The sequence below is a fragment of the Balaenoptera ricei genome, chromosome 1, assembly GCF_028023285.1.
Source record: "Balaenoptera ricei isolate mBalRic1 chromosome 1, mBalRic1.hap2, whole genome shotgun sequence".
Taxonomy (NCBI): Eukaryota; Metazoa; Chordata; class Mammalia; order Artiodactyla; family Balaenopteridae; genus Balaenoptera; species Balaenoptera ricei.
In genome coordinates, this window is record NC_082639.1 from 157,729,619 (window position 1) to 157,743,529 (window position 13,911).

The window sequence follows — 13,911 nt, forward strand, 5'->3', positions numbered from 1 at the left end:
TTGCCTTGACTATGGCAGAAGGTCCTGGGTGATTTCGTGGCCCCTGGGCTCAGTTCCTCTAACTTCCTCTGCCTGCTCGGATCGATTAATCTTCTAACATAAAGGATATGCCTAAAATAATGCTGCTAATGGCTTGCCCACACAGAGTTAGTGCATACTAGCCACCCAGCGTGTACTCTGCACAGAGGCGTGTAGCCTGGACTGTGCTTGGCCAAGCCTCATGGGGCTCTTTGACCCTGAAGAAGGGGAGCTTTTTGTGATCACTTCCTTTATGTAATCGGTCCTTCAGCAGTGGGGCACCTTTTTCTAATCAGTGGAGGCACCCTTACTCAGCCAGTAGTAGCCCCAGGGCTCATCACCTGTGGGATACAAGCCATGCTCTCTCCCAGGCTTGCTTCAGCCAACATCTCTATTTTCATTTCTACCTCTTCTCACACTTGGACCCCTGGCCTTTAGTCATTGCCACCTGCAGTATTTACTGTGCCCAGCAGGTGTCAGCCTTGAGTTTCTTTGCACAGGTGCTACTCTGCAGTTAAGGCACCTCCTACTCCAACTCTGCATACCCTCATCTTTCTAGATTCAACTTCAGGGTTATCATGGAGCCATCACTTCGATATAACATTTTGCCTCCAAATGAACCTCTGGGCATAAAGGTTATGTTTCTTTATCTCATGTGATTGAAATTTTGAGTTTACACATGTCCCTCCTTAAAGAAGGCTTTAAGGGCAGGAGTTGTTTCTAATCCTTAGCACAGAGCAGATACTTTTTTTTTTTAAGACACTTTTTAATGATGATAAAATGTATGGTTTAAATCACTCATTTTACAATAATTTTGCTTTAGGTTCTGACAGAAATAAAGTTTTCATAAGTCGTGTTCCTGAGATAAGAAATAAAGATGTGACCTTCCACTTGTGTAAAGCTCTTAATTGCTGTGTAAGTGCGTCGGGTGCGCTAAGGAACCTGGAGCTAAATGGGCTAGTTCTGAGAGAGAGACACTTAACTATGTTAACAAAGGTAAGCCCTCATCGTGTCCTGCCAACATTTGATAGTTGCTTTTGGGGCAAACTAAAGCAATGGAATTTTAAACTTGTTCTCCCCATTAAAGGGATTGAATAAATTGGCCACTTTTGTGCACCTGTGTCTTGCGAATTGTCCAACTGGAGATGGAGGTTTAGAAAGTGAGTTTCAGTCTTGTTTAAGTCTCTTCCCATCAGACTGGTCTCGTGATTTCCTTCACCCTACGTTGCATCCTGTCTACCTTTTCTTGGTGTTGTTCATGCCTGGATTGTCTCCTGTACCTGCTCAAACCTTGGTCCATTCTCATTTGTACCATGGAAGTTTGTCATGCTGGATAGTGTCAGAACTAATTTTACTTAAGTTTGTGTTAAGCCACAAACCACACATTTTGCCTATTTTCTTGGTTTTGTGTTTGTTTATATTTTTATGGTTTCTCTTCAAGAAATATTATGGGAAGGGAAAAAGCAAGATGTAAAGAGCAAAAAAGTCATCATTCTCTTTAAATTTTTAGAACATCTATCTGTAGTCATAATTATAATGCATTGTGGTATGTGTTAAAAAAGGAAATATATGTAACGTCCCGTAGGAGCAGCAAAGTCAGTGGTGTTGGTGAGGGTGTGTCATGGAAGTAATCACAAAGCAGGTGACTGTTGATTAGGGTCCTGAAACATTAGTGTGCGTTCCCTGTGTCCAGTAGTGGTCTGCAGGGGTCAGGAAGCCTGCCTTTCAATTTGAGGGAACAGAAGGTTTGAGGTACTCTCTCTCATATTGCTCTAGTATACTGCATAGCACCTCATAACATACTGGGTTTATAGTTGACATTTAAATCGCTGATTGATCATCAAGGTTGGGATGTATCATTGGAAATGAAAATAGGAAGAGTCATATGCTTTTTAGGTTTTTCCTATGTCTCAAAAGGTACGTAGTACTTTACTTAGCAGTTGGAAATAAAGTTTCCAGTATTCAGTGTATTCAGTTTTAGTATCTAAAAAGAATTAAACTGTTTCTGTAAAGTGGAATAACACTTTGTTACTGACAAGTATTAGAATGCATCTGTTCATCAATTACCTGTTTGGGAAGATTGTAGTTAATGATTTTAAGAATGTGGCTATAAATCTCCAATTGACTCAAGAAAAGCAAATAAGTTAAGACTGACAAATGTATAGGCTCTTCATCTTATTGTGTGTGTGGTTTTTTTTTTTTCCTTTCAGTTATTTGTCAAGGTATAAGGAACTCTATCAATCTTAAGACAGTAGACTTCATGGGCTGTAATTTGAAATGGCAGGGAGCAGATCACATGTTCAAGATCTTAAAGGTGATTTTATGTTTAAACTTCCATGAAAACATGTGATTGAAGCACATTAACATATTGATACATATGGCAGTTAATGTTTGTCTTTTAATACATGTGAGTGCAGCTTTCGTTTTGTTGAAAGAATATGACCAGTTTTCAGTTTGAGATTCTACCATTTAGTAAAGATAGTCCACTTAATTTTAGAAATAAGAAATTTAATATATAATACATAATAATACTTTTATGTATTTTTAGTTACTGAAAACTTTGATTGTGATACTGTGAAGAAAGTATGCCATTATAGTCTTCAAGACTTAAATGAATCAAGTGTTTATTAGCTGCTGTAGTTTATAAAGTGATAAAAATCACTACATCAGCAATTTGTAAATACAGTTTTTAAAATAATGCCTTAACAACTTTACAGTGGTTATAATGACTGTATTTAGGCCTAAAGTTATTTAATAATTTGACATGAAGCCTTTTTAATAGTTTGATGGTGCAGATCAGGGATAGGTAAACTATGGCTGGTGGGCCAGATCCAGCCCGTCGCCTGGTTTTGTAAAGAAAGTGTTTTTGGAACATAGTCGCACCCATTGTTTACATGGTAGTTGTGGGTATTTCCACCCTACACCAGTGGGGCAGAGTAGTTACACCAGAAACTGTAAAGCCCAGAAAGCTGGAAATGTTTAGATTTAGATTTGAAAAATTAAAAAATTCTTTGAGCCTATACAGGCAAGTCCATTAACCCCTGGGGTAGAAAACAGTCAAGAACTTGGGTGCCAAAGCCAAATGGCCTAGGTTCAAATTCCCTTTCTCCCTTTTCATAGCATTTGACCATGGGCAAATCACTTATGGTCTATGCCTCATTATGAGGTTTAAATGAACTCATTTGTGTAAATAGTGCCTGGCACATACTAAGCACTGTGTAAGTGATTGGTGTTATTTTTGCTTGGAGCTTTTATAAGTTATTGTTAATAGAAAAATGACACTAATGATTTTCCTTTTAGAGTATCAAAGGCACTTTGAGTCTTTTATTTTTTCAAGAATGTAATAAGACTTTTTCCATTTAAAGTCAGTGTTCCCTGTTACCCAAATTTATTTTATGAATATAAAGAACTGAATGTCTTTAAGACAAGACTTGTGGTTAAATGTCAAACCATTATTTTCCCAAGGCACATCAAACTGACTCTGCATAATCCAGGCCTCTAAAGTTTGTGTGCATACCCTAGGTAGCATGTGAGATCCATTTTGTAAATATAGTTTTTAAAATAATGCCTGGGACTTCCCTGGCTGTCCAGCAGTTAAGACTCTGCGCTCCCAATGAAGGGGGCCTGGGTTCAATCCCTGCTCAAGGAACTAGATCCCACGTGCCTGCCGTAACTAAGAGCCCACATGCCACAACTAAAAGATCCGGCTGCAACTAAATATGCTGCAACTAAAGACCCGGCACAGCCAAACAAACAAACAAATAAATAAATATTTTTTAAAAATAAATAAAATAATGCCTTAGGAGTTAGGAAAAGAAAATATTAGAACCTATTTAGCTTTGTATCATTTAAAAAATATCTGTGTAGTTTATAATGTACATACATTATATGTATAGAACTTCATGTATATAATTTGCTAAAAGCTAAGATGCATATTAAAAAGTTTTCTTAGGGGTTGCCCAGTCAGGTGTTTGGAGACCACTGGAGGACAGAATGATGAAATTTAGAGCCTCAGCAATGATAGAATTTAGAACCAGTTCCCTGACTTAGAAGATAAGGAAAATAATTCATAGACTGTAATTGAGTTGTCCAACTTTACATAACTGTTCAGAAGCAGGTCATCCAGTGGCTGGAATCTAATCACTGACCGACTAGAATCTGGGTCACTGGACTCATAAACCAGAACTGACTGTTTAATTTCTCAGGTTGATTCTCCTGGCATATATGCTTGTTATGTGTGTGTGTAAATCTCTGACATAATAAGCCATACTCAGTAGGCACACCCTGTTTCCTTATTCAAGCATCGTAATTTCATCCCATTAAATCTTTGAAGTATCAGACTACCAGAAGGCATGAAGAAACCTGGGCTGAGAGTCTTCATTCCAGGAGACCTGATCTTGACTGTATGGCTGGTTTGAGGCGCATCACTCTGAACTGCAGCACGCTCATTGGTGACCTGGGTGCAAGTGCTTTGGCAGAATCTCTTAGTGAAGATTTATGGCTTAGAGGTAAATTCTAAAATTGAAAATATTGAATTTTTAATATGATATATGCTTAGCTTTTGGCATGATACTATTGTGATAGGATTTCTTTTAAAGCCTCATTTTACTGTTGGCTTTTATTTTGCTTTTAAACTTTCTCTAAGAGTTGCGTATATTCTTTACAGAAAATACAGAGTAACAAGAGAACAATTACCTATAATCTTAATACCCAGACATAATCACTGTTCATTTTGGTGCATACACTTTCAGTCTTTTATTTTTCTATAAATATATTTGTACACTTAGGGATTACAAAAATAGAATTGTAGTATACTTGCTGTTTCATATTCCTGCTTTTTCACTTAATGATGTATCATGTAGTATTCCATTGTATTGATGTCCCATAGTTTAATCAATTCTTTGCCATTAGATTTACAGTTTGCTTTTCCCTGTCAGAAACAATGTGAATACGTTGTATATATATCTCTGTGTCCATTGGGATTACTTCTGTAGAATAAGGTCCTAGACGTGGAATGACTAAATGTGACATATTTTTAAGACTTTTTTTTTAATACTGCAGGTTCTTATTAGTCATCAATTTTATACACGTCAGTGTATACATGTCAATCCCAATCGCCCAATTCAGCACACCACCATCCCCACCCCACCATGGTTTTCCCCCCTTGGTGTCCATACGTTTGTTCTCTACATCTGTGTCTCAACTTCTATCCTGCAAACCGGTTCATCTGTACCATTTTTCTAGGTTCCACATACATGCATTAATATACGATATTTGTTTTTCTCTTTCTGACTTCCTTCACTCTGTATGACAGTCTGTAGATCCATCCACGTCTCAACAAGTGACTCAATTTCATTCCGTTGTATGGCTGAGTAATATTCCATTGAATATACATACCACAACTTCTTTATCCATTCGTCTCTCGATGGGCATTTAGGTTGCTTCCATGCCCTGGCTATTGTAAATAGCGCTGCAGTGAACATTGGGGTGCATGTGTCTCTTTGAATTATGGTTTTCTCTGGATATATGCCCAGTAGTGGGATTGCTGGATCATATGGTAATTCTATATTTAGTTATTTAAGGAACCTCCATACTGTTCTCCATAGTGGCTGTATCAATTTACATTCCCACCAACAGTGTAAGAGGGTTCCCTTTCGTCCACACCCTCTCCAGCATTTGTTGTTTGTAGATTTTCTGATGATGCCCATTCTAACTGGTGTGAGGTGATACCTCATTGTAGTTTTGATTTGCATTTCTCTAATAATTAGTGATGTTGAGCCTCTTTTCAGGTGCTTCTTGGCCATCTGTATGTCTTCTTTGGAGAAATGTGTATTTAGGTCTTCTGCCCATTTTTGGATTGGGTTGTTTGTTTCTTTAATATTGAGCTGCATGAGCTGTTTATCTATTTTGGAGATTAATCCTTTGTCCGTTGATTCATTTGCAAATATTTTCTCCCATTCTGAGGATTGTCTTTTCATCTTGTTTATGGTTTCCTTTGCTGTGCAAAAGCTTTGAAGTTTCATTAGGTCCCATTTGTTTATTTTTGTTTTTATTTCCATTACTCTAGGAGGTGGATCAAAAAAGATCTTGCTGTGATTTATGTCAAAGAGTGTTCTTCCTATGTTTTCCTCTAAGAGTTTTATAGTGTCAGGTCTTACATTTAGGTCTCTAATCCATTTTCAGTTTATTTTTGTGTATGGTGTTAGGGAGTGTTCTAATTTCATTCTTTTACATGTAGCTGTCCAATTTTCCCAACACCACTTATTGAAGAGACTGTCTTTTCTCCATTGTCTATCTTTGCCTCCTTTGTCATAGATTAGTTGACCATATGTGTGTGGGTTTATCTCTGGGCTTTCTATCTTGTTCCATTGATCTATGTTTCTGTTTTTGTGCCAGTACCATATTGTCTTGATTACTGTAGCTTTGTAGTATAGTCTGAAGTCAGGGAGTCTGATTCCTCCAGCTCTGTTTTTTTCCCTCAAGACTGCTTTGGCTCTTTGGGGTCTTTTGTGTCTCCATACAAATCTTAAGATGATTTGTTTTAGTTCCGTACAAAATGCCATTGGTCATTTGATAGGGATTGCATTGAATCTGTAGATTGCTTTGGATAGTATAGTCATTTTCATGATATTGATTCTTCCAATCCAAGAACATGGTGTATCTCTCCATCTGTTGGTATCATCTTTAATTTGTTTCATCAGTGTCTTATAGTTTTCTGCATACAGGTCTTTTGTCTCCTTAGGTAGGTTTATTCCTACATATTTTATTCTTTTGGTTGCAGTGGTAGATGGGAGTGTTTCCATAATTGCTCTTTCAGTTTTTTCATCATTAGTGTATAGGAATGCAAGAGATTTCTGTGCATTAATTTTGTATCCTGCAACTTTACCAAATTCATTGGTTAACTCTAGTAGTTTTCTGGTGGCATCTTTAGGATTCTCTATATATAGTATGATGTCATCTGCAAACAGTGACAGTTTTACTTCTTCTTTTCCAATTTGTATTCCTTTTATTTCTTTTTCTTCTCTGATTGCCGTGGCTAGGACTTCCAAAACTATGTTGAATAATAGTGGTGAGAATGGACATCCTTGTCTCGTTCCTGATCTTAGAGGAAATGCTTTCAGTTTTTCACAATTGAGAATGATGTTTGCTGTGGGTTTGTCATATATGGCCTTTATTATGTTGAGGTAGGTTCCTTCTATGCCCACTTTCTGGAGAGTTTTTATCATAAATGGGTGTTGAATTTTGTCAAAAAGCTTTTTCTGCATCTATTGAGATGATCATATGGTTTTTATTCTTCAATTTGTTAATATGGTGTATCCCATTGATTGATTTGCGTATATTGAAGAATCCTTGCATCCCTGGGATAAATCCCACTTGATCATGGTGTATGATCCTTTTAATGTGTTATTGGATTCTGTTTGCTAGTATTTTGTTGAGGATTTTTGCATCTATATTCATCAGTGTTATTGGTCTGTAATTTTCTTTTTTTGTAGTATCTTTGTCTGGTTTTGGTATCAGGGTGAGGGTGGCCTCATAGAAAGAGTTTGGGAGTGTTCCTTCCTCTGCAATTTTTTGGAAGAGTTTGAGAAGGATGGGTGTCAGCTCTTCCCTAAATGTTTGATAGACTTCACCTGTGAAGCCATCTGGTCCTGGACTTTTGTTTGTTGGAAGATTTTTAATCACAGTTTCAATTCCATTACTTGTGATTTGCCTGTTCATATTTTCTGTTTCTTCCTGGTTCAGTCTTGGAAGGTTATACCTTTCTAAGAATTAGTCCATTTCTTCCAGGTTGTCCATTTTATTGGCATAGAGTTGCTTGTAGTAGTCTCTTAGGATGCATTGTATTTCTGCGGTGTCTGTTGTAACTTGTCCTTTTTCATTTCTGATTTTATTGATTTGAGTCCTCTCCCTCTTTTTCTTGATGAGTCTGGCTAATGGTTTATCAATTTTGTTTATCTTCTCAAAGAACCAGCTTTTAGTTTTATTGATCTTTGCTATTGTTTTCTTTGTTTCTATTTCACTTAGTTCTGCTCTGATCTTTATGATTTCTTTCCTCCTGCTAACTTTGTGTTTTGTTTGTTCTTCTTTCTCTAGTTCCTTTAAGTGTAATGTTAGATTGTTTATTTGAGATTTTTCTTGTTTCTTGAGGTAGGCTTGTATAGCTATAAACTTCCGTCTTAGAACTGCTTTTGCTGCATCCCGTAGGTTTTGGATCATTGTGTTTTCATTTTCATTTGTCTCTAGGTATTTTTTGATTTCCTCTTTGATTTCTTCAGTGATCTCTTGGTTATTTAGTAGCGTATTGTTTAGCCTCCATGTGTTTGTGTTTTTTATGTTTTTTTCCCTGTAATTGATTTCTAATCTCATAGCGTTGTGGTCAGAAAGGATGCTTGATATGATTTCAATTTTCTTAACTTTACTGAGGCTTGATTTGTGACCCAAGATGTGATCTATCCTGGAGAGTGTTCCATGCGCACTTGAGAAGAAAGTGTAATCTGCAGTTTTTGGATAGAATCTCCTATAAATATCAGTTAAATCTATCTGGTCTATTTTGTCATTTAGAGCTTACGTTTCCCTGTTTATTTTCATTTTGGATGATCTGTCCGTTGGTGTAAGTGAGGTGTTAAAGTCCCCCACTATTATTGTGTTACTGTCGATTTCCTCTGTTATAGCTGTTAGCAGTTGCCTTATGTATTGAGGTGCTCCTATGTTGGGTGCATATATATTTATAATTGTTATATCTTCTTCTTGGATTGATCCCTTGATCATTATGTAGTGTCCTTCCTTGTCTCTTGTAACATTCTTTATTTTAAAGTCTATTTTATGTGATATGGGTATAGCTACTCCAGCTTTGTTTTGATTTCCATTTGCATGGACTATCTTTTTCCATCCCCTCACTTTCAGTCTGTATGTGTCCCTGGGTCTGAAGTGGGTCTCTTGTAGACAGCATATTTGTGTGTCTTGTTTTTGTATCCATTCAGCAAGCCTGTGTCTTTTGGTTGGAGCATTTAATCCATTCACGTTTAAGGTAATTATCGATATGTATGTTCCTATGACCATTTTCTTAATTGTTTTGGGTTTGTTTTTGTAGATCCTTTTCTTCTCTTGTGTTTCCCACTTAGGGAAGTTCCTTTAGCATTTGTTGTAGAGCTGGTTTGGTGGTGCTGAATTCTCTTAGCTTTTGCCTGTCTGTAAAGCTTTTGATTTCTGCATCGAATCTGAATGAGATCCTTGCCGGGTAGAGTAATCTTGGTTGTAGGTTCCTCCCTTTCATCACTTTAAGTATATCATGCCACTGCCTTCTGGCTTGTAGAGTTTCTGCTGAGAAATCAGCTGTTAACCTTAAGGGAGTTCCATTGTATGTTTTTTCTCGTTTTTCCCTCACTGCTTTCAGTAATTTTTCTTTGTCTTTAATTTTTGCCAATTTGATTACTATGTGTCTCAGCGTGTTTCTCCTTGGGTTTATCCTGAATGGGACTCGCTGTGCTTCCTGCACGTGGGTGGCTATTTCCTTTCCCATGTTAGGGAAGCTTTCAACTATAATCTCCTCAAATATTTTCTCTGGTCCTTTCTCTCTCTCTTCTCCTTCTAGGACCCCTAATGAGAATGTTGTTGCATTTAATGTTGTCCCAGTGGTCTGTTACGCTGTCTTCATTTCTTTTCATTCTTTTTCCTTTATTCTGTTCCGCAGCAGTGAATTCCACCATTCTGTCTTCCAGGTCACTTATCCGTTCTTCTGCCTCAGTTATTCTGCTATTGATTCCTTCTAGTGTAGTTTTCATTTCAGTTCTTGTATTGTTCATCTCTGTTTGTTTGTTCTTTAATTCTTCTAGTTCTTTGTTAAACATTTCTTGCATCTTCTCGATCTTTGCCTCCATTCTTTTTCCAAGGTCCTGGATCATCTTCACTATCATTATTCTGAATTCTTTTTCTGGAAGGTTGCCTATCTCCACTTCACTGAGTTGTTTTTCTGGGGTTTTAGCTTGTTCATTCATCTGGTACCTAACCCTCTGCCTTTTCATCTTTTCTATCTTTCTGTGAATGTGGTTTTTGTTCCACAGGCTGCAGGATTGTAGTTCTTCTTGCTTCTGCCTTTTTAAGACTTTTGATACACATTGCCAAATTACCATCCAGAAATGCTATGCCAATTTGTAGTCCACCCCAACAGTGGATGTGAAGCCTGCCTCACACAAACACTGGCTTGTAGCACTTTTTAAAAAGTGTAAAACTACAGAAATGAGTACCTCTCCCTTTTTCATGCAAGTGGGATTACTCCAAATGTCATAACTTTTTTCAGTTAATTTAGTGTGAGCATCTTAGCAAGTCAGTAAATTTGCATCTACTGCATGATTTTTTGTGACTGTTCAGTGTTCCATTATATGAATATGCCACAGTACACATAGCTTATCCATTCTTGTATATAAGCTATGTCCAGTTTTTCAGTTCCAAATAGTACTCTGACATGTATCCTTGCCTATATATCTGACTATTTCTTTTGGTTAAATACTTAGAGAGTTGTTGGATCAAAAGGGTATACACATTTTAAAGGCTTTATCTTAATCTGATAGGAGAATAACCACATTTTGTTTTATTTTATATTCATTTGATTTACTGGTGGGTTTACTGGCTGTTTGTATTAATTTGGCTACTTGGTTAATTATACCCTGTGTCCATTCTTCTGTAGTGAGAGTTTGTATCTGTTGTATCCTATCCTGTCAGATCCACATGTCTGACTTTCAATTTCTGTGTGTCATGGGGTTTGTTTTTTTTTTTTTTTAAACATCTTTATTGAAGTATAATTGCCTTACAATGGTGTGTTAGCTTCTGCTTTATAACAAAGTGAATCAGTTATACATATACAATATGTTCCCATTTCTCTTCCCTCTTGCATCTCCCTCCCTCCCACCCTCCCCATCCCACCCCTCTAGGTGGTCACAAAGCACCGAGCTGATCTCCCTGTGCTATGCGGCTGCTTCCCACTAGCTATCTATTTTACATTTGGTAGTATATATATGTCCATGACACTCTCTTACCCTGTCACATCTCACCCCACCCCCTCCCCATATCCTCAAGTCCATTCTCTAGTAGGTCTGTGTCTTTATTCCCGTCTTGCCACTAGGTTCTTCATGGCCTTTTTTTTTTTTCCTTAGATTCCGTATATATGTGTTAGCATACTGTATTTGTTTTTCTCTTTCTGACTTACTTCACTCTGTATGACAGACTCTAACTCCATCCACCTCATTACAAATACCTCCATTTCATTTCTTTTTATGGCTGAGTAATATTCCATTGTATATATGTGCCACATCTTCTTTATCCATTCATCTGTCAATGGACATTTAGGTTGCTTCCATGTCCTGGCTATTGTAAATAGAGCTGCAATGAACATTTTGGTACATGACTCTTTTTGACCTATGGTTTTCTCAGGGTATATGCCCAGTAGTGGGATTGCTGGCTCGTATGGTAGTTCTATTTGTAGTTTTTTAAGGAACCTCCATACTCTTCTCCATAGTGGCTGTATCAATTTACATTCCCACCAACAGTGCAAGAGTGTTCCCTTTCCTCCACACCCTCTCCAGCATTTATTGTTTCTAGATTTTTTGATGATGGCCATTCTGACCGGTGTGAGATGATATCTCATTGTAGTTTTGATTTGCATTTCTCTAATGATTAATGATGTTGAGCATTCTTTCATGTGTCTGTAGGCCATCTGTATTTCTTCTTTGGAGAAATGTCTATTTAGGTCTTCTGCCCATTTTTGGATTGGGTTGTTCGTTTTTTTGTTATTGAGCTGCATGAGCTGCTTGTAAATCTTGGAGATTAATCCTTTGTCAGTTGCTTCATTTGCAAATATTTTCTCCCATTCTGAGGGTTGTCTTTTGGTCTTGTTTATGGTTTCCTTTGCTGTGCCAAAGCTTTTAAGTTTCATTAGGTCCCATTTGTTTATTTGTGTTCTTATTTCCATTTCTCTGGGAGCTGGGTCAAAAAGAATCTTGCTATGATGTATGTCATAGAGTGTTCTGCCTATGTTTTCCTCTAAGAGTTTGATAGTGTCTGCCCTTACACTTAGGTCTTTAATCCATTTTGAGTTTATTTTTGTGCATGGTGTCAGGGAGTGTTCTAATTTCATACTTTTACACGTACCTGTCCAATTTTCCCAGCACCACTTATTGAAGAGGCTGTCTTTTCTCCACTGTATATGCTTGCCTCCTTTATCAAAGATAAGGTGACCATATGTGTGTGGGTTTATCTCTGGGCTTTCTATCCTGTTCCATTGATCTATATTTCTGTTTTGTGCCAGTACCAAACTGTCTTGATTACTGAAGCTTTGTAATATAGTCTGAAGTCAGGGAGCCTGATTCCCCCAGCTCCATTTTTCGTTCTCAAGATTGCTTTGGCTATTCGGGGTCTTTTGTGTTTCCATACAAATTGTGAAATTTTTTGTTCTAGGTCTGTGAAAAATGCCAGTGGTAGTTTGATAGGGATTGCATTGAATCTGTAGATTGCTTTGGGTAGTAGAGTCATTTTCACAATGTTGATTCTTCCAATCCAGGAACATGGTATATCTCTCCATCTCTTTGTATCATCTTTAATTTCTTTCATCAGTGTCTTATAATTTTCTGCATACAGGTCTTTTGTCTCCTTAGGTAGGTTTATTCCTAGATATTTTATTCTTTTTGTTGCAATGGTAAACGGGAGTGTTTTCTTAATTTCACTTTCAGATTTTTCGTCATTAGTGTATAGAAATGCAAGAGATTTCTGTGCATTAATTTTGTATCCTGCTACTTTACCAAATTCATTAATTAGCTCTAGTAGTTTTCTGGTAGCATCTTTAGGATTCTCTATGTATAGTATCATGTCATCTGCAAATAGTGACAGCTTTACTTCTTCTTTTCCGATTTGGATTCCTTTTATTTCTTTGTCTTCTCTGATTGCTGTGGCTAACACTTCCAAAACTATGTTGAATAATAGTGGTGAGAGTGGGCAACCTTGTCTTGTTCCTGATCTTAGTGGAAATGGTTTCAGTTTTTCACCATTGAGGACAATGTTGGCTGTGGGTTTGTCATATATGGCCTTTATTATGTTGAGGAAAGTTCCCTCTATGCCTACTTTCTGCAGGGCTTTTATCATAAATGGGTGTTGAATTTTGTCAAAAGCTTTCTCTGCATCTATTGAGATGATCATATGGTTTTTCTCCTTCAATTTGTTAATATGGTGTATCCCATTGATTGATTTGCGTATATTGAAGAATCCTTGCATTCCTGGGATAAACCCCACTTGATCATGGTGTATGATCCTTTTAATGTGCTGTTGGATTCTGTTTGCGAGTATTTTGTTGAGGATTTTTGCATCTATGTTCATCAGTGATATTGGCCTGTAGTTTTCTTTCTTTGTGACATCTTTGTCTGGTTTTGGTATCAGGGTGATGGTGGCCTCGTAGAATGAGTTGGGGAGTGTTCCTCCCTCTGCAATATTTTGGGAGAGTTTGAGAAGGATAGGTGTTAGCTCTTCTCTAAATGTTTGATAGAATTCACCTGTGAAGCCATCTGGTCCTGGGCTTTTGTTTGTTGGAAGGTTTTTAATCACAGTTTCAATTTCAGTGCTTGTGATTGGTCTGTTCATATTTTCTATTTCTTACTGGTTCAGTCTCGGCAGGTTGTGCATTTCTAAGAATCTGTCCATTTCTTCCAGGTTGTCCATTTTATTGGCATAGAGTTGCTTGTAGTAATCTCTCATGATCTTTTGTATTTATGCAGTGTCAGTGGTTACCTCTCCTTTTTCATTTCTAATTCTATTGATTTGAGTCTTCTCCCTTTTTCTCTTGATGAGTCTGGCTAATGGTTTATCAATTTTGTTTATCTTCTCAAAGAACCAGCTTTTAGTTTCATTGAT

The 13,911-nt window shown here is 37.2% G+C and overlaps 1 pseudogene; it reads left to right on the forward strand.

The window, feature by feature from the left end:
- Positions 1-13,911, forward strand: part of LOC132371762 (centrosomal protein of 78 kDa-like) — a 70,180-nt pseudogene that overhangs the window by 29,373 nt on the left and 26,896 nt on the right.